At 35.4% G+C, this 21076-nt stretch overlaps 1 long non-coding RNA gene across 1 annotated transcript; it reads left to right on the top strand.

Moving 5' to 3' along the window:
* Positions 1-2363: 2363 nt before the first annotated feature.
* LOC140981291 (uncharacterized) lies at positions 2364-10418 on the top strand. The gene is made up of 3 exons (XR_012176067.1): positions 2364-2602; positions 3202-3250; positions 9282-10418. It is a non-coding gene; the product is annotated as an uncharacterized lncRNA (long non-coding RNA).
* Positions 10419-21076: the final 10658 nt, after the last annotated feature.

Genomic DNA, 21076 nt, shown 5'->3' on the forward strand with positions numbered 1-21076 from the left:
ATATGGAGATTATTGGTTTCCAGCCTATATACCATATTCAAATTACTGAACTAATAAAAGAAGGTATTTAATTTGCAGAATAAGAATGAATATAAGGTTCATCTATGGCAATTTTACAAAACATAAAAGGAATTACAAAAGATATACCAGAGAAATTAAACAACAGGAGATTTCTCGAAGACAACTTCAGAAACATAAATTCATAAAAAATCAGCCATAAACGCCTTAAACGTCATCTCTCGGCTAAGCATGCTGAAGGGCTACAACATGAATTTATGCCTCTTAATTAACTTCGAACCTTGTGTTTACTATTTCCTGGTTCGTCTTCCGACCTTATGTTCAACCATTAACCCTTATATTATATCGAATTCCAAAATTTAAATGAAATCTTTTATCATCTAAATTTTATTCCAAGTTAAAAATAAATAAAGATCATGATTTAGTAATGGGATGATTTAACACAAATAGTTTAGCCTGTAATTCAGGCTAATGTACTAAATTATAAAAATTAAAACGGTAAATAAAAACAGAAAATAAAAACAGTAAACTTACAGAATTGTAACCAGAAGAAGAAACTTTTATACAAAAGGTTGAAATTTTTATTAAGAAGGGTTGTTTACAAGAGAGGAATAGAGGGGAGCAAACTCGACCGTGTCCTTCTAAGAACACATAATGGTCTTATAAATAGATGGAAGTGCTGGACATGAAATCCCGGATTCCAACTAAAAATATAAACAGTAAATGCTTTATTAAAGCAAACAGTAACATGGTTACAAAATTCAAAAAGTAAAAGTGATATACCACCTATTTTTGTCATGATTTCATGGCACATATGAGATTCTATCGTGGATGTGATATGTCACCATCCACTAGTTGATAATGCAACATGATTATTAAAGATGAATATCCGAATCATCTTTAATATTATCTTTTAATGAATTTTTGAGATTTTCAAAAAATATTATTGATCTGAGAAAGTTGAGGAATATCATCCTCTAGATCTTAGCATCATGCATCTGCATCAGATGAATAAATTGATTCTCACTAGATTCAGATGCCATAGATTTGTCCGATTTTGAATCTGAACATCCAATATTCTTGTAGAGATCTTTCTTCATCTCTTCAATGTAGATTTCTACAATTTTTTCTTTGGAGTAAATTTCTGAATATTTTTGAGTCAAAATTTTAAATGGACTCATTGCATTTTTTTCTTTTTCTTTTTTATGCTGTAAATCTTTCTGGTATGCAGAAATTTTTTCGTCCATTTGATGAAGAATTTCTGAGCCATAAAGTTGTCCAGTTGCTGGATCTTCTCTTAAAAGGTTATCCCAAAATTTAGTAGAGCTAACTCTCCATAGGCAAGGGATACCTTCATCAGTACAACCAAATTCTGGCTGCCATCTCCAGATCCATGGGATTCCAAATTCCATGAAAAACAGACATAGAGTCTTCCCATCAATTCAATGTTCAGAAAAAGATTTTTTAATGCTTGGTGAAACATTTAACCAAGTATTCATTGGTTTAATAAAAACCTCAGGCAAAATTTTTGCTGATGGACCAAAAATCTTCCACCATATGAAGAACCAATTTGGAACAGGATAATGAAAAACATTTTCACAAATTTTCAGAAACCATGTATGTTTCTTTTTCTCATTTTCATAGAATAGAGTTTTATTAAAACTCTCTACATAATCCCAAAAATTAAATTTGAAACTCATTTTATGAGTATCAGAATAAAATTCTTTTTCAACCAATGGAGATATACCCCATTCTTCAATAGATATTATCTTTTTGATAATGAACTTGGAGAAGTTATAACTTCATTTTTGTTGAGTATTACTAAAAAAGTGAGTTATATCAACACTTTTTGTGGATAACAGAAGATTTTCATAAAATCCTCTTTGTTTATAAGAACCAAATACATATGATGTATTTGTTAAATATCTCTCCATGATAGTCCACGGAGTCTTTTCCCATTGGATATCCTTTTCTTCTATAAGAAGAATTAATTCACGATGTTTGGTCTCTGTATATAGAGCCGAATCATTATCATCTTCTTTCATGATATTAGCATATTGTAAGGCCCTGTAATTAATTATCCGGTAATTTTGGCATAATTAGAATAATTATTGAGTGTAAATTAAAATAATTAATTATGTCAAATAAATTCAAGAAGTGTGTTAAAAATATGTATTTTAGAATATCGGAGAATTTAACGATATAAAATACATATAGAGTTTAAATAACACACGAGAGCAAAATAAATACAAACCGGGATAGATGGGCTTGAGTTACTATTTTAGTAATCAAATACACAATATATAAAAATACATATACTTACACTCAACTTACCAAATAAGGGAAGGAAAGAAAACAAGAAAGAAGCTTTCCCAACTCCATTCCCGTCACTTGTGTAGCGGCTGCGGGAAAATCGCGATATCTCCTCCGTCCGGCGTCCAAATCTCGATCGGTCTAAAGGGGTGTCTTCCTAACATCCTAAGCTTCGATTTAAGTCAGAAATCGCGAAGTTTGAGCAAGGATTCGGGTAGATCAAAGCTGCTGTTCCGATGCTTTGTTCTGCGCGAATTCTTCCCGTTTTTGGGTGACTGTTTTTGGGTTGCTGCGATTTTTGTATTTTGAATTTGTAGAAATGACCTAGAAATAACTTGTAGCTCTATTTGTTAGCTTTCTTTAGCCACTAGAATCATCAAATTTGGATAAGAAACGGAATTGATATGATTTTTCTAACGAAATGTGTCAAATCAAATTCTGAAACTGTGCTGTGCAGGATACCTACTGTAATTCGAGTTTTTGTCAATTATGCGCTCGGATTCTGGACTTGTGATTCAAAAAAAAGTTGTAGAGATATGTGTTGTCCTCGTAATGATATAAGATTCGTTAAATGCCATTAAGAATTGAGATTGTTATGCTTATTTTTCCGAAACTGCTCAGTACGAGATTTTGTCCAAAAATCTGTTGAGTAGCAGTGTGTTCTTGAAAATTCTGAGAATAATCCATTGAGATTCTGAAATTGGTTTCAACTGGAGAAACTTAGATAATTGAGTTATATTTAATTTCCAATTGGCGGATATTGATTTGAGTTAATATTGAGTGAGATACGAATTTTATACTCTTTTGTGCCAAATCGGACATTGGTGTGGAATGTAGTTTTCATGATTGGCTTATTGTTGTTTTGTTTAGGCCGAGGGTCTTGAAGTGAAGTTGATATTGTATTGTCAAGTTGGTATAGGTATCTTACAGCTGATAGGGTCATAATAGTTGCATTTTTTGTTGTCATGTCTCTCGTTGTTACCACTTCCAACGTGCTAAATTGATACATTTTTGTGTGATTTTATTGTAGGAGGAAGTTTTCTGCTCTCGCGATAAATCTGGACTAGAAAGGGTGATTTTATATCACAATTAAAGTTGTCAATATGATCTTAGTGTAAGACGTAGAGCAGAAAAATTCAGAATATGTTTTTTGATAAGGCGTGACCACGCCTTATGACTACTCCTCGGCTGTCTAGTGAGAGTTGAGGAATATTCATATCAAGGAATAAATAGAAGATAAAGTTTTTTCCATAACAAAACTCTATATTCTTAGTAGGATATTTTCTAATATCTTTTATTTTTTAGTAATTAGGTTTAAATTTAGATATTTGGGCTTTTATACCTTTTTGGACCCAAAAATGAAAACAATTCCTTTCTTCCCTACACTACAAAAACATTCAACAAGGCGGCAGAGAAAAAATTATCAAACCAATCACCACTCTACGACTCAAGAAGAGAGAAGAAGAAAAGGGCTCAGGAATTTCTCACCTCATTTCCACACCTTCAGGCTAAGTTTTATTTTTGATTCAAGGGATATTTTTACTATTTCGATTTATCACTGTGAGGCTTTTTGAACTTTAATTTAATATTCGTGTTTTGTTCAAGTATTTGTTGATTTATGATTTATTTCTATGAAAGTTGTATGTTGGTTAATCTGACAATTTAATTCGATATATAATTTTCTAATGCTATCCATGAATTCAGTGATCCGTAATTGTCATGAACGATTGGTACATGAGTAGCGATAGATTAGGTGTGTTGTGCTATCATAGCATATTTAATCTAAATAAATCAACGAAACTCGATCTATCAATTGCAGCTATCTCGGTTGTTAGATTTTAGGATTAACTGTTTTAACAAAACGAAAATGCTATTTTTAATTAATATGGAACGCTATCGTGCCCAGTTAATTATTAATAAGTTTTGACTGGATGTTGGGTTTGGTCAATTAAATTAGGAAAACGCAAGAATTTTAGTGGCTATACCTATAATTCTAAGGTTAATTGCTTGTAACTGCATGAATTAATAATATGTTAGCCGATGAACAGTGATATAATTGAATAGTGAAAATCCCTTGAATCATAGTTTGGTAATTTAATTCTCGTTTAGTTTATTATTTTCTTCTTGCATGTTAAATTAGTTATAGTATTTTATTAGTTTTTATCAAACAAATCCCCCATTCATTTACGTTATGCTCGAAAGAAATAAATCTCCCGTTCCCTGTGGATTCGACCCTGCTCACTATTATACTAGTTTTATTTAAAAGAGTAGGAATTAATTTGGTGGTCAACGACAGCACACCAAATTTTGGCGCCGTTGCCGGGGAACGGTGCAAGGTTAGTTTTTTTTCGAGTTTTGTTTTATTTTTTTATGCTTTGTTCTTCTCTTACAGGTGATTCATCAAGAGAAGAAGAATTTTAGAATTTTTTTATTGTGAAATACTTCGAGATGTTTCATCGTCAAGTATTCACAAGTTTTTCCCAACAAAACGGAGAGCCATTCTACGCAGCATGGGAGAGATTCAATAATTTAACGACGACATTCAGGAATCATGATTTTTCTAACTATGTTCTTATTCGACTTTTCCTTAAAGGTTTGGATGCAGTTACACGAATATGGTTATTTAATGGAGCACTGACAACTGGTAGTCCACTACTTAGTAGACAAGAAGGCAGTGTGATATATTTGTTAAATGATATGGCCGACTTTGACTACCATCAGTATTGGGATCCTTCGTTGTAGAGTTGGAACCACCACTACACTCCAATTAGCCAATCTGATTTTACATACCAACCTTTCGAGCATCAAGAAGATGAGGGATATAGTCTTGAAATAATCATAAGTCGATTGAATGATATGGTAAAAAAGCGTGTGGCATTGAATGAGGAAACTGTTGAGCATCTGTCTGAAGAAGTTTTGGAAGAAATATCAAACGAAGATGAGGAACCAACGAAGTTGTGAGATGAACAAGCTCCCGAGACTCTCGATTTGAGCTCATCGATAATATTATCATACATACATATAGGAGATTCTTGTCTTTCTCCATTGCTGATTTCAACAGATTTTTTTCTTCAAGAGACAACGATGATACACTCATCTTATTCCTATTATTTAAAGTCACGTTTTGTTGAGGAGACGAGCTTACATTGCATACATCAAGACAAACTTGAGGGCACATGGAACCAAGACCCATATATGGTGTCATATGACACGTACTTTGGGCGTCAGCCGCTCTTTGAATGAGTGCTTTTGAGGGTCAAGCCGACGACTAAAAATCACGCGCTTTTGGAAGGCAACCCAAATTTTTGTTCTTAATATTTATAGTATTATTAATTTTGTGCAGAAAAGGTCTTTTCACAAGGCGTGACCACGCCTTATAAAGAAACCACTTCTGAGAAAAAAAAAATGGCATACATGCAGTAGATGTTTCCTAGCAAGGCGTGATCACGCCTTGTGAGAAAATATCTTCTGATTTCGAAAAAATTTTGCCCTATACGTAGAAGATGTCTCTTAACAGGGCATGATCACGCCTTATAAGAAAACATCTTCTGATGTTTCAAGGGCAAATAATTTTTTTTTTTGAAAAAGAATTTACTTTTATTTTATTTAATCCTATTTGTTCTCACCTCTTTGACATCTTCTCTCAACAGATTCCATCATCGATCCACAATGTCCTCCGCCACAACAATAGAAAGCTTTGCTATACGATGCTCAACAAATTTCAGGGGAGTTCTCTAACTTCCCTTGCGTTTTTACTGTCTGCATTGTGTATTTAATTTTTGTGTCATTGATGAAATTGCCACATATAGGTGTGGGAGGAGGTATATAGCCTTATTTCTCGTTTTAATTTCTATTTTTCTCATTTTTTGCATGTATAATTGAAAAAAAAAAGTACGGTACAGTGAAGTTGCTTGATCTAGAAAGCATTTAGTGTTTATTCGTTATCTCTCTCATTTGAATCTTGAATGCCTCTGATGCGAGTCTATGAAAAAAAAAACTGATGTTTTCTTTGTATGCAACTGTTTTTGCATTCTTACTACTACATTTGTGGGTAGTTGCTCTTGATGATATGTTGAAATGATAAGTGTATGGGATCTAACACACATACTGTTTTCTTTGGTGAGCTTTGAGCCTATGAGCAAACATTCTATCATGCTCCATTTTATTTGATTGTGTGTTGGTCATGCATTGTTTATTTTTCTAGAACTTGCATTGTTATACATGTCTTTGTTGATACCTTGCGATGTATTAGGGGCATAAACAAATTAAAGGGCATTAGGTTCAAACCATTTTCTTTCGCATCATCAGTGCCGTTCTTTTGAGCCTACCCTGATTCATTTACCCCTAGTGAGCCAAGTTCGAGCCTGAGCCTATTTGTTGGAAAATAACAACGTTACAAGCCATGATAAATCCTTTTTGTTGGTTATTCATCTATTAGAACATAGAATTGGAGAATAATACAAAAATATAGTATTTAGCATCGCTTTGAGCCAAGAAAGTGCAAAATGTTGAGATCAAGTGATTAATGCTCGAAATCGTTGTCTCAAAAAAAAAAAAAAAAAAACCATAAAAAAAAAAAAAAAAAAAAAAAAAAAAAAAAACTCCTTATGAAAAAATTTAAAAAAAAGGAGAAAAAATACATATTTATAATGAAGAAAAAAAATACTGAGAAAGAAATTAAGAGCAACGAAGAAAAAAATGTTCTTGGATGTTATAACGAGATTGAAGATGTTATTGTTAGCAGGATGCAATTGTCTTTGTGGAAAGTGTGTATGTGTTCTTCAGTTCCATAAACAATTGTACTTATTTCCTACCCTACCTCTAGCCACAGTACAACCCGTTTACAGCCCTTGTTTGCGCATTCTAATTCATTCATTTGGTGGAGGATGTGATATTTGCAAGCTTATGGTAAAAATTTTCAGTGTTTTGACATGAGAGCTCTTTAATACATACCTAAACACTAACGAGCGAAATGAGCGAATCTTGTGAGGAGTGTTTGAACCCTATGCCTTTTTTATTTCTACACATTCGGATGGAAGCAATTGTNTGATCTTAGTGTAAGACGTAGAGCAGAAAAATTCAGAAGATGTTTTTTGATAAGGCGTGACCACGCCTTATGACTACTCATCGGCTGCCTAGTGAGAGTTGAGGAATATTCATATCAAGGAATAAATAGAAGATAGAGTTTTTTCCATAACAAAACTCTATATTCTTAGTAGGATATTTTCTAATATCTTTTATTTTTTAGTAATTAGGTTTAAATTTAGATATTTGGGCTTTTATACCTTTTTGGACCCAAAAATGAAAACAATTCCTTTCTTCCCTACACTACAAAAACGTTCAACAAGGCGGCAGAGAAAAAATTATCAAACCAATCACCACTCTACGACTCAAGAAGAGAGAAGAAGAGAAGGGCTCAAGAATTTCTCACCTCCTTTCCACACCTTCAGGCTAAGTTTTATTTTTGATTCAAGGGATATTTTTACTATTTCGATTTATCACTGTGAGGCTTTTTGCACTTTAATTTAATATTCGTGTTTTGTTCAAGGATTTGTTGATTTATGATTTATTTCTATGAAAGTTGTATGTTGGTTAATCTGACAATTTAATTCGATATATAATTTTCTACTGCTATCCATGAATTCAGTGATCCGTAATTGTCATAAACGATTGGTACATGAGTAGCGATAGATTAGGTGTGTTGTGCTATCATAGCATATTTAATCTAAATAAATCAACGAAACTCGATCTATCAATTGCAGCTATCTCGGTTGTTAGATTTTAGGATTAACTGTTTTAACAAAACGAAAATGCTATTTTTAATTAATATGGAACGCTGTCGTGCCCAGTTAATTATTAATAAGTTTTGACTGGATGCTGGGTTTGGTCAATTAAATTAGGAAAACACAAGAATTTTAGTGGCTATCCCTATAATTCTAAGGTTAATTGCTTGTAACTGCATGAATAAATAATATGTTAGCCGATGAACAGTGATATAATTGAATAGTGAAAATCCCTTGAATCAGAGTTTGGTAATTTAATTCTCGTTTAGTTTATTATTTTCTTCTTGCATGTTAAATTAGTTATGGTATTTTATTAGCTTTTATCCAACAAATGCCCCATTCATTTACATTATGCTCGAAAGAAATAAATCTCCCGTTCCCTGTGGATTCGACCCTGCTCACTATTATACTAGTTTTATTTAAAAGCGTAGGAATTAATTTGGTGGTCAACGACAGCACTCCAACAGCTCGGTAACATACGACGGTAAAACATAAATTATGTTTTATTGCCATTCTGTGTTACATTGATCGGGTGTATGACTTGTTGGCTGTTGTAAATTGTTAAATGCTTTCGTTGTGATCTATGATTATTATTATGACATATTATTGGCATTTAGCATAGGGCATATACCATGTTGAGCCCTATCGTTCTTGTTAGCCCATTGTTGATATCCGTTGTTATCTGGCACTATTGTTTATCTCGGGATCAATGTGTGGCTGATAGGCCTATACACATGAAACCATATATGTGATTGAACAATCCCGTGGTTAGTGCAGCCTTTTGAGGTAAGCGCTAGGATTGTGTCATCTAGTTTGTTCTATTGTGCCATCCTGTTATAGCGTATCAGCTGTATGGAGGCCGAGTCAGGGGTGTTATTCAGCACAGCTTGGCATACCTCACATACTTGGCAGGGCGGTTTAGCTGCATGACGATGTAGCTCCCCTGTGTTGCTGCTCGAGCATTATTCCAGTTGTTATCGTACCGTTTGTTGGCTCCTCTGATCCAGATTATTCGTTGAGCCTTTCATGCATTGCATATTACATTTCATTATATGATTATGCATGATTTATGTTATTTTTGTTATTGTTGAACTGTTTCATACCAGAATCCTAACCTCAGTTGTTTACTGGGGGGGCTGCTGTGGTTGCATTTGGGCACCATGGCAGATCTCCCGAGTCGTTTTGCAGCATCAGGCCGAGGTTCCGCCAGTGGAGCTCGGGATTGAGGTTGGATTGCTTGGTTCTGTTCAGTGGAGTCTCCCAGTTAGTCTATATGTATGTCTTGAGTTTATTTCAGTCTTGTAATGTACTTTACTTGCCGGGGAGATGCCCCGTGTATCTGTAGTAGTATTTGGTTGTTTTGTGATGGTCTGAGTCGATTATGTGGTTTGTATGATCTGGCGAGTATTTGGTAAGTTTTAAATTCTGTTTAGTCCTGGCCAGTTCGGCTATAGGTTGTTGACTTTGATTTTGTTTTAATGACTCTAGTTGGAGTATATTTTGATATAAAATGCTGCTTGAGTTTTCGGGATGTCCTACTTACGGGAAGGTCATGCCGAAATTTTTCTAGGCCCTGAGGTCCGTTTTAAAGTATTTTAAACCTTTTTCCGCTGCAGTTTTAAATCAAACCATTATTGTTTGATCATTATTAGTCATTAGAGTAAATGGGCCTCACATCTTGGTATCAAAGCGTAAACTGGGATACGCTCGAACTAGAGTCTAGGACACTCGAGTCTTGGCACTAAAATGGTTGTTGCGCCTGTGTATGCTACTTGACAACTTGTTTATGTAAATATATGATTTGTTTGCTTCCATTCTATTTGTTTTGATGTTTTATCGTATAGAATGGAGGGAGGTGGTGAAATTCCTGCTGATGAGATTCTTTTAGCTCGAGATCGAGGTCGTGGACGTGGTAGACCTCGTGTCCGTGTTGTTGATGATACTTTTGTGGAGCAAGCTGCTGATCAGTTAGAGCAACTTAGGATGGATGAGTTAGTTGCGCGTTTCCATTCTATGCATCCTCCTCGATTCAGTGGTTCGGAGGGAGCTGAGAAAGCAGAATTGTGGATTTCTGAGATTGAGGAATTGTTTGATTTGATTGAGTATCCTCCAGAGTGTCGATTGAGATTAGCTGTGCATCAGTTGAAAGATCGCGCTAAAATGTGGTGGTCTACTACATTGGTGACTTTAGATGCTCAGAGGATTGTTCCATCGTGGGATATATTCAAGCTGAAGTTTAAGGAGAGTTATTGTCCTCCATCATTCTACAGTTCTAAGGCTTCTGAGTTTCATAACCTGAAACAAGGCGATTGGAAGAGTTTACATGCAGCTATGGGGATGAAGTTGCTATTCAATACGTCATTCTACCCTCAGACAGATGGCCAGTCTGAGTGAGTGATTCAGATATTGGAAGATTTATTGTGAGCATGTGTGGTCGATTTCCATGGGAATTGGGAATCGAAACTACCCCTAGTGGAGTTTACCTACAACAACAGTTTTCAATCATCTATAGGCATGACTCCCTACAAAGCACTGTATGGAAGGAAGTGCAGATCGCCGATTCAATGGGATGAAGTCGGTGAGAGAGCAGAACTTGGCCCAGAGATTGTTCAGCAGAATGTAAACTTATTGGTCAAGATCTGAGACAGGATGAAGACCGTCCAGAGTCGCCAAAAGAGTTATGCTGACAAGAGAGAGGGATCTTAAATTTGCCATAGGAGATCACACATTCGTGAAGATAGCACCCATGAAGGGTGTTATGATGTTTGGGAAGAGAGGCAAGCTGAGTCCAAGATTCATTGGGCTATTCGAAATTCTTGACAGAGTTGGGACACTTGCTTATCATGTAGCTCTACCGCCGAATTTGGCTAGAGTACACAATGTGTTCCACGTTTCGATGCTGAGGAAGTATATGGCAAATCCTTCGTATGTTTTGAGTTATGAGCCGTTGCAGCTTGCTCCAAATCTGTCATATGAAGAAAGAAATGTCTGAATTCTAGACAGACAAGAGTGGAGACTTCGGAACAAAGTGACCAAATTGGTCAAAATCCAGTGGCTGAATCAATCAGTGGAGGAGGCTACTTGGGAGGCCGAAGAAGATATAAGAAGTCGCTACCCGGACTTGTTTGGTAATATTTAATTTCGAGTACAAAATTTATTTAAGTGGGAGAGGAATTGTAGAGCCCAAAATCAGTACATGTAAACCCATGCATTTATTAAATTGTTAAATTATTTATTTAATTTTAAAATGATTTTAACGATGCATGATTTATGATTTGCATCATTTTAAATTGTTACATGTTTATTTAATGCACGTTAAAACGTTTTCTTAAGTTTTATGTTTCAGGCGAATATTCGTTACGGGATCGGGAAAGGAGACCGGTGATGATTTAGACGATTATTGAATAATGTGTATTTTATTTCAAGTCAAGAATATTGGTATTTTAAATTATTTATGAAATTTTAAACATTATAGAGCTTAATTTAATTTATTAGGTGATTTTAAGATTTTAAGCTTTTCAAAAAATACTAATTTGAATTTGAGAATTTAATCTTTAAAATAGTGTGTTTAATTATTTTATTAAATCTTTGAGTGGAATTAAATAATTAGATTAGTATTATTTTATCGCTAATTATTTAACTAAGCATTTTTTTTACCCCTAATTAACCCCCCTTATCAGCACACACACAGACACACCCACACCCACACACACACACACACTAAAAACATGTAAAAGCTAGGGTTCTTGAGCCTTCTTTCAGCAGCAACCATTCCTTGCAAATTCTTGTAGATTCACGTTCATTTTCTAGCAAGATATTGTGCAGCGAGCGTCTCCCGGTCATCTCCCGTAATCCACCGCGCCGGTATTCGTTAACTTTGTGCGTTTTAACGCAAAAGCATGTATATTCTTGCATTTTTTTCTACATCGATCTTGTCATAGTAAATATTTTAATACATATTGTGTGTAAAAATCCGTTTATGTTATGCAAAGTTTGAGCGATGATGTTTGGAACGATTTTGGAACAACTTTTAGATCTCAAAAATCGAATCTGCTGTCATTTCGAACCTGCGAATTTTCAATTAGTTTTTGGAAAAATTTTCAACATAAAAAACGTAGTACCTTTTGATATCTTAGATTTGACAGCAAATTCGTAATTTTCGAACAAGAAACGAGTGAGTTATGATCATTCTGGTATGACTGCTCAAACTGTGTCAAAATGTATTCTACTTGTGTTCTTGAGTATTTTGAGTTTCAAGCTTCATTAGGAACAGTTTAGCTGGGCGCATTCGAGCGGTAAGATGTTCCTGCCCGAGTGCCAGGCCTTCTGGATGGGCGCGCTCGAGCGGTAAGATGTCACCGCCCGAGCGCCAGGTTTTCTGGAATAATGTGTTGGTATGTGTAGCAGTCGCACAAGCGAGATCCAACGAAGTCCTCAATGCTATATAAGTATGTTCGACGTGCAAAAAAAAATGTTTTATGTTTTTGAGGTATGCGAATTGTCTTGTGACCAATTATGTTACGGGTTTGGAAGCCGGAGAACGTGTCCGGAGATCTCTCCACCCTATAAAACATGACTGGGTTTTGATCAGGATTGAGAAGCGGTAAAGCATGACCAGGGACCAATACATTGGGTAAAGTATGACCGGAGATCTTATGTATGTGGGAGTGGACGTTTGGTCGAAAGGCTGTGATGATCCCTGCCAGCCCAGTACTGTGGTTTAGTCTAATCAGACGCATTATGTTATGGGTCACTTGTTTTGAAACATATCTCTATGCAAAATGATGATGTTATGCATGTTTAAATATGTATGATGCAGCACGGTTATGAAAATGTTTACGAAATGATGGCACGTCTATGTTTATGTAAGTATGTTTAGAGTTTAAGCACGTATGTTGGAAACGAAATTCCGGCGTTTGACAAAATATGAAATTCTGGAGTTTGACAAACTGATCAACCAACAGATACGCGCAATTATACTCAGCAACTGGACTTAACAACTGAAATCAGCAGATCTAAAAAATAAAACTGATCAGTTGTTGGCGTTTGACAAAATATGAACCAAACTCTAAATTCTGGAGTTTGACAAACTGATCAACCAACTGATACGCGCAATTATATTCAGCAAACTGGACTTAACAACTGAAATCAGCAGATCTAAACTGATCAGTTGGAAACCGATCATTTTATATATTCAGCCGTATGCTTCCTTAAACTAAACATGTCTCGGGAAAGAACATTCAACCGACAAAGAGACATAGCAGATTGCAATTGAATATGAAACGCCGCACTTTAATCAATACAGCTTAGAACAACACATTTCGGCTAAAGCAATTAAGACGCCGCATTACAATAAATGAAGCAAACAATGCCCAAGGAATGATGAAGTGGCAATCAACGGATACAAAGATTCAAACATATCTCAAGTTACCGTTAGAAGGGAAGCTTATAAATATGACAGAAAAACAGCTGAAAAAGAAGGACATAGATCGCTCTATTCAAAGCTTGCTGTTACTCTGTCAAAATCTCAGCTCACCCTTACTTGATTTATTCGTAGCATTCAAGGCTACAATCCGAGCTCACTAGCACTTTGTAATAATTGTTAAATTCGATAGTGCTAAGATCAGTTACGCACTGAGAACATTTTGTAACACTAAGAGTTTTAGTTTTTGGCTGTAATAAGTCCAAACTGAAGTGGGTCAGTACAAATCTTGTATTCAATCAAAGTCTTTTAGTGAAAATCATATCCTTGAGATAGAAGGGGTGACGTAGGAGTAATTGAAATCTCCGAACATCCAGAAACAATCCTTGTGTATTTTATTTCAGTTTTGTATTCTATCTTTCAGTCAGTTAATTTCTGCAACTACTTCAGTTTAACTGATTGTCATTGACCAGCAAGATTCCGAGAATCAGTTTCTCACCAAACTGAACTCAAAACTCGAAAAGATCAGTTTTAATTGTGAGTGTTTATTCAACCACCCCTTCTAAACAATCTTGTTACGTTAATCGATCCTATCAAGTGGTATCAGAGCGGTTGAATCTTGTTCTTGAATACTTTTGATCTATAAAACTTGCTAGCATGACTTCATTCAACAAAATTCCTATGTTCTCCAGAGAAGAATTTGATGATTGGAAAATCAGAATGAAGGCTCATTTATTTGCACAAGATGATGACATGTGGTATGTCATAACTGATGGACCCATGAAGATTTTAAAAACAAATACAGCAGTTGCTATAACAGAAGGGGCACCACAAAGAATAGAAAAGCTCAGAGCTGAATGGACAACTGAAGATAAAAGAAAAGCAAATCTTGATAATGTGGCTAAAGACATTCTGTACAAAATGCTGGACAAAGTAACCTTCAGCAAAATAAATATGTGTAAGTCAGCCAAAGAAATTTGGGAAAAGCTGATCCAGCTGTGCGAAGGAAATGATCAAACCAAAGATAATAAACTTTCTGTTGCTGTTCAAAAGTTTGATAACATCAAAATGAAAGCAGAAGAATCAATGCAAGAGTATGATGAAAGAGTAAGTAGTATCATCAATCAGTTAAATGCACTTGGAAAAGTGTATACCAACAAAGAGATTGCACTGAATGTAATGAGAGGTCTTCCCAAGGAATGGGATGTCAAGACCATAGCAATGAGGGAGTCCAAAGATCTGAACCAGATTAAATTTCATGATCTGTTTGCTGATTTAAAGGCTTATGAATTTGAGCTGCAGACCAGAGAAGGAGAACCATCTACCCCTGCAGCCACAACTTCTCTAGCTGCTGTCAGAACAGAACCAATCAGTTCAGTCGAGAAATCTGCTGATCAGTTGAGCAGTGATGCTATGTCACTGTTCATCAAAAAATTTGGAAGGTTTATAAGAAAGAATCAAGGAAACTTCCAGAAGCCATACCAAAGGAACAACTCCAAAGATGAATCAAATGCCTGCTACAACTGTGGCAAATCAGGTCACTTTATGGCCGAATGTCCTAAACCCAAGAAGGACAGTCAAGGCTCAACTGATAGACGAAATAAATCATATGAGCACAAAAGAAGTCCTTCAGAAAGAAACATGAGGTACTCTTAGCTGAAGAAAACAAATCTAAATGGGCAGAAACTGACAGTGAGGAGTCAGAACCAGAAAACTCATGCAGCTCTAGTGATGATGAGGTATTCAAGTGCTTAATGGCTAATGATGCAGAAGAAGAATCATCTAGCCAACAGGTAACAGGTACAAACAAGAACTCAATATGGTATTTGGACAGTGGATGTAGCGTCTGCCATTTTTATTGCTTTAAAAGTACTAGAATTTTTTTTCCCTAAATTTCGTCCATCCCATGAAAATAAATATTTTCCCCTTTAAAATAAAACATCAACCAACTAGCATTTTAAAAATAAAGTGAAATAGTCATAAAACGAAGTCGTCAAATGTTTTACCAAACCTAAAAAAAACAATAGTTTGAAAAGTGTAGCCCATACTAACTTCTCAAAAATCTCTCAAAACATAATTAAATAATCTTAAAATCTTTAACGTAAATCATGAGTCAAAAACATAAGTGCGGAAAAATGGAAGCGCTGGTCCTCGGGTTGTGTGCACCTTCAGTCCAGTCAAATCAGCCGTCAAGACCTCCCTCGACCTCACCTGCATCCATCACACCTGGTGAGTCTAAAGACTCAACACATCATAATCTTTATAACAAATAATATATATAAAACCACATGCAGCAGTAAAAATACTTTTACATAAAATAACTTTTCATGACATGCAAACATAAAACTTTAACTTTTTCCTTTTCCTCAACATGACATGACATAAAACCTTTAACATGATCATGAACATTTTCCTTATCCTTTGTTGAATTCAGATCGTTAATTGTGACTTTCCTGACAAGACATGACATGATCGATGGATCCATCTACATATAACCACAGTACTGGGCGGCGGGAACATCAGCGACGCTCTCACCGGTCAACTAAGCCTTGGCCTAACATGATCGAATAGAAATACGATCGTCGGGGCTCCTTCTGGAGCCTTCTCCCATAAATGGGCTCCCTCTGGGGCCTTCTCCCCTCACGATATTCCCATTCTTCCTCAAACCTCATATTCGCAATAATGGAAACACGATCGTCGGGCTCCCACTGGGACCATCACCCTCACGACATCGCCATTATTAGCGAATTAGTCACAATCACTTCACTTCCTTCAACATTTTTCATTCACCACTTTATAAAAATCATGCATTTAATATTCTTTTCTTTTTAAAAACAAACATGCAACATATCTTTTAACGTTATTGTTTCCTCATAAAAATCCATAAACGTTTTAAAAGAAACCTTTCAACATACAAAAATCCATAAATTATTTAAATAAACATTTCAACATCATACACATTTAAAATATGCATTTAAATCTTAAACATTTAAAATAAACATTTTAACATATTAAATCGTAACCTTATAAAATAACATTTTGACATAATAAATCGTAAACATTTAAAATTCATGTCATAAAAATTCATAAACATTTGAAATAACCATATTATCACATAAAACAGCATTCAGGACACTGCCATGACGTTTACTAATTTCTAGGTGTAAAAAGACCGTTTTACCCCTGGACGTAAAATTTCACGTTTCTGACATTTTCTTAATTCCATTGGCTCTAACATGTCCCAAATAATTATTTAAGCTTACATGAATTTTCTTATATTTTTATTTAACCTTAAACGAGTACTTTTAAATAAATCATTAAATAAGACATATTACTGCGTTTTAATCCCGAATTAACCCAAACCTTAATATAAAATTCCCAAATTCAAAATTTAGACTTTTAATAATTATTTAAGCTAAAATATAATTTTTCATAATTTTATGAAGCTTAAAACTAGGCGTTTCAATTAACTCGTTAATTGACGTTTCGTGCGACGATTAAATCCCGAATAAATCCAAAACTCGTTATTTTGATCCCAAATTTTTAACATAACCTTTTTATAATTTATTCTACCCTTCCAAGTCATGAGCCACCCCCGTGGACCCTTGGATTCAATTTTACTTCTTTAATTTTCGAAATTGACACCTTATCGAACACACCGAGCCATCTCCCAATTTACCCGAGCCACGCCCAAGCCACCTTGAGCCAAAACTTAGCCAACCCATCTAGGGACCCTACTGTGCAAGACCAGCCCGAAAATCCGGCCTTGGCCCGCCCAAAACACTTCTGAAACTTGGCCCAAAAACCTGCATGTGTTGTGTGTGTGCTTCCTTGTATGTCTAGGACTCCTAACCAAACTAGGACTCTCCCAGTCGAGCCACCACCGAGCCCACACGACCCTAACCTTCCCTGGATCACACCCAGCCCCTGCCTAGACAAGCCCAGCCCCTGAACCCAAGCAGCAAAGCCCCTGAACCTTGACAGCAACTCACGCCTAACTTGCTGCCAAAAAGCTCTCCCTCACGTTTTCTGTGCTTGGCTCGAGCCCCATCGAGCCACCCTGCACCAACTCATGACCAGACCATCTAGGCACCCTCTTGGACCCTTAGAACCCATAGGAACCGGGCCCCAAGCTTGAAAACCGAAGCCCCCCACTTCAGCACAAGCATGACCGAGAAAACCCACCTAGACTAGGACTCCACGTTTTCTTGCTTAGCTACTTGACCACCGAACCAGACCTTGAACCAGACCTTTGTGCACCTTCTTAGGACCCTAAGGACCTAACCTAGCACAGCCCAAAGCCCCTGACCGAGCCAACAAGCCCTGCACAAGCTGCTGCCCACCTGCGCTACTCTTCCTTGAATTCACGGGTTGGAGTCCTAGCTTGCTAGGACTCCTTCCCAGCCATTGGTCTCGAGTCCTAGCGTGTCTAGGACTCTTCCCCTGACCCACACATGACCTTAGCCCAGTCCTGGTCCCAACCGAACCCAAGCTAAGCTAACAACTCATAAAACCGAGCCCCTTAATCTCTCAACCTCAAATTTTCTGTTCCAGCTTGTTCGTGTGTGTGTGTGCAGCCTGTTTGTTCGTTTTTTAGGCCCTCAAACTCGTGTAAAACATGCCCTATATCATCCTAATTCATGGCAGCCCCTTAGGTGAATGAAATTCATGGTTCTTAGATCAACATGCATGTTTTCAAAACCATAAAAGAGGCACGAACGAAAATCTTCCAAGGTGCAACTTATTTTCATGCAATTTCAAACAAAAATAAATACTATGGTGTGATGGATGAGTAAAAGGAGAATATGGCGTGCCTTTGCGTTTTAAACGCATGATAAAAACGTTGACGATTGAAGAACGACGACGAGGGACGACGCTTGAAAACTCTAGCAACTTTGATGCTTTCTTCTTCAAACTTGTGTGCGCCGTGAGTGGCGTGGGAGAAAAGAGTTTTGGAGAGAATTTGTAATTGTAGGGGAAATTGAGGCGTGTGTTTTAGGGATTATGGGGTGGGTTATGGGGGTTTAATTGTATATTATATAGTTTAATTAAAATAATCAAGTATTTGGCCTATTAAGGATTTAATTAGGTCCAATAGTCTTGAATTAAATACTAAAAATTATTTTGTTTAAATAAGTTTGTGAATTTAATAGTCGGGTTGCCAAGACTTTTGCATTTTTGTTAAAAATCTAACACCGATAAAATTTACGTCCTGACGTATAAAATCACCTCAAAACCCTTTATTTTTAAAAATAATAAAAATTATCACCCATATATTAATAATTAAAAATAATTATTTAATAAAAATATTTTCTATTTTTCATCCATCGGTCTCCGTTCCTCGATCGCAACTCGAATAACCTTTTAAAAATATATTTTAATGCAATCATGTACAAGAATATATTTTAAACATGCAAATATGCACAACATAATTAATTTCTGCAATTAAAACATTTAATTAAAATAAAGGAGAATTTAATAATTGCATGCATGTGGTTCGCGTGGACCTTAAAATTTTTCGGGGCGTTACAATCTCCCCTCCTTAAATTGAATTTCGTCCTCGAAATTTGTTTATCATTAATAACCCAAAGTTTAGACTTAGTTCTAGTATCCCATAATCCACGCTTCTGCTGCGCTACTCTGATAAAACTTAAGTTCTAGAATGTCCTTGTGTCTCCTTGATTCCAATTAAATGATCCTTCTAAATCCTTATTTTCGAATTGCAACTTAAAAAGACCCATAATAACTTAGTACTATTACTATTATAACCTCGAATTTCAACTTTTCTTACAATTCCCAATATTAAAAAAATGGGTGACCATACTTATCGTATATTACTTTCCTTATTTTATACCCAAAATATCCATCAACCTATCGAATTTAAATCTTAAAATCCCAAACACATCCGCTAACGCTTAGATTTTCCAGCTTAATATTGATTCATCCTTAAAAACCATTGATTAACATTCCTTATAACATCATAACCAAGATATCCCAAAGTTCTAAATATTCTTAAAAAGTCTAAATCCTCAAAATTCTTACCATTTAACCCATTCAATTGGTTCTTATGGCTAAACTAATCCCCATATTCCGTAATAACTGCAAAATAAATTCTTAATTTCCTCAAAAATTATCTTAATTGGTCCTATATTTTAAAATTCTTACAGTTAACTTATAAGTTTTTGGCATTCTTAATTTCCTTCTACAAGTTTCTCATAACATAATTTCGATAAATTTAACTTATTTACCCAAAAATCAAATCTCATAATCAATCTTGTCTTTCATCAAAACTTAAGATCCCAATTTATCCATTTTCTATACTCCCAAAGTCATTGCAAATCCTCGAATCATTATTCCTTAGGTGAAATTTCCAAAAATTAATTCGACTAATAACCATGAATCATAAATTTTTTCCTTAGAAAATCTACGTGTCCCAAAAACATTCATAAAATTCACGATTAACTTACGGCCCAAAAAGTAGAACGTCAATACTAAAATCCAAAAATCAACATTGTCCAATTCCACCACAAAGCCAATATGCGTTGAAATCAAATATTTTCTTATTTCATATCATAACACGTGTAAAAATCATGAAGCATATAATCTTTTAGCATAACAAGGTCATGCAACCATGTAGGGTAAAAATCATTTGCCATGCAACCTTAAACATAAACGTCAATCAACTTCAAAACGTGTATGCACATGTAGCTTAAACATTTAGATCATGTAAACATGTAGGTAACATCACATAAATCCTATAAAGCATGTAAACTCACAATTGAGGCTTGACGACTGATCTTCCTGGCGCTGACGGTGGCACAACCCTTTACAGAACCATTGCTCTGATACCAACTGTAGCGTCTGCCATTTTTATTGCTTTAAAAGTACTAGATTTTTTTTCCCTAAATTTCGTCCATCCCATGAAAATATTTTTATAAAATATTTTCCCCTTTAAAATAAAACATCAACCAACTAGCATTTTAAAAATCAAGTGAAATAGTCATAAAACGAAGTCGTCAAATGTTTTACCAAACCTAAAAAAAACAATAGTTTGAAAAGTGTAGCCCATACTAACTTCTCAAAAATCTCTCAAAACATAATTAAATAATCTTAAAATCTTTAACGTAAATCATGAGTCAAAAACATAAGTGCGGAAAAATAGAAGCGCTGGTCCTCGGGTTGTGTGCACCTTCAGTCCAGTCAAATCATCCGTCAAGACCTCCCTCGACCTCACCTGCATCCATCACACCTAGTGAGTCTAAAGACTCAACACATCATAATCTTTATAACAAATAATATATATAAAACCACATGCAACAGTGAAAATACTTTTAAGTAAAATAACTTTTCATGACATGCAAACATAAACGTTAACTTTTTCCTTTTCCTCAACATGACATGACATAAAACCTTTAACATGATCATGAACATTTTCCTTATCCTTTTCCTTTTCCTTTGTTGAATTCAGATCGTTAATTGTGACTTTCTTGACATGACATGACATGATCGATGGATCCATCTACATGTAACCACAGTACTG

The sequence above is a fragment of the Primulina huaijiensis genome, chromosome 7 (genome assembly GCF_012295235.1).
Source record: "Primulina huaijiensis isolate GDHJ02 chromosome 7, ASM1229523v2, whole genome shotgun sequence".
NCBI lineage: Eukaryota > Viridiplantae > Streptophyta > Magnoliopsida > Lamiales > Gesneriaceae > Primulina > Primulina huaijiensis.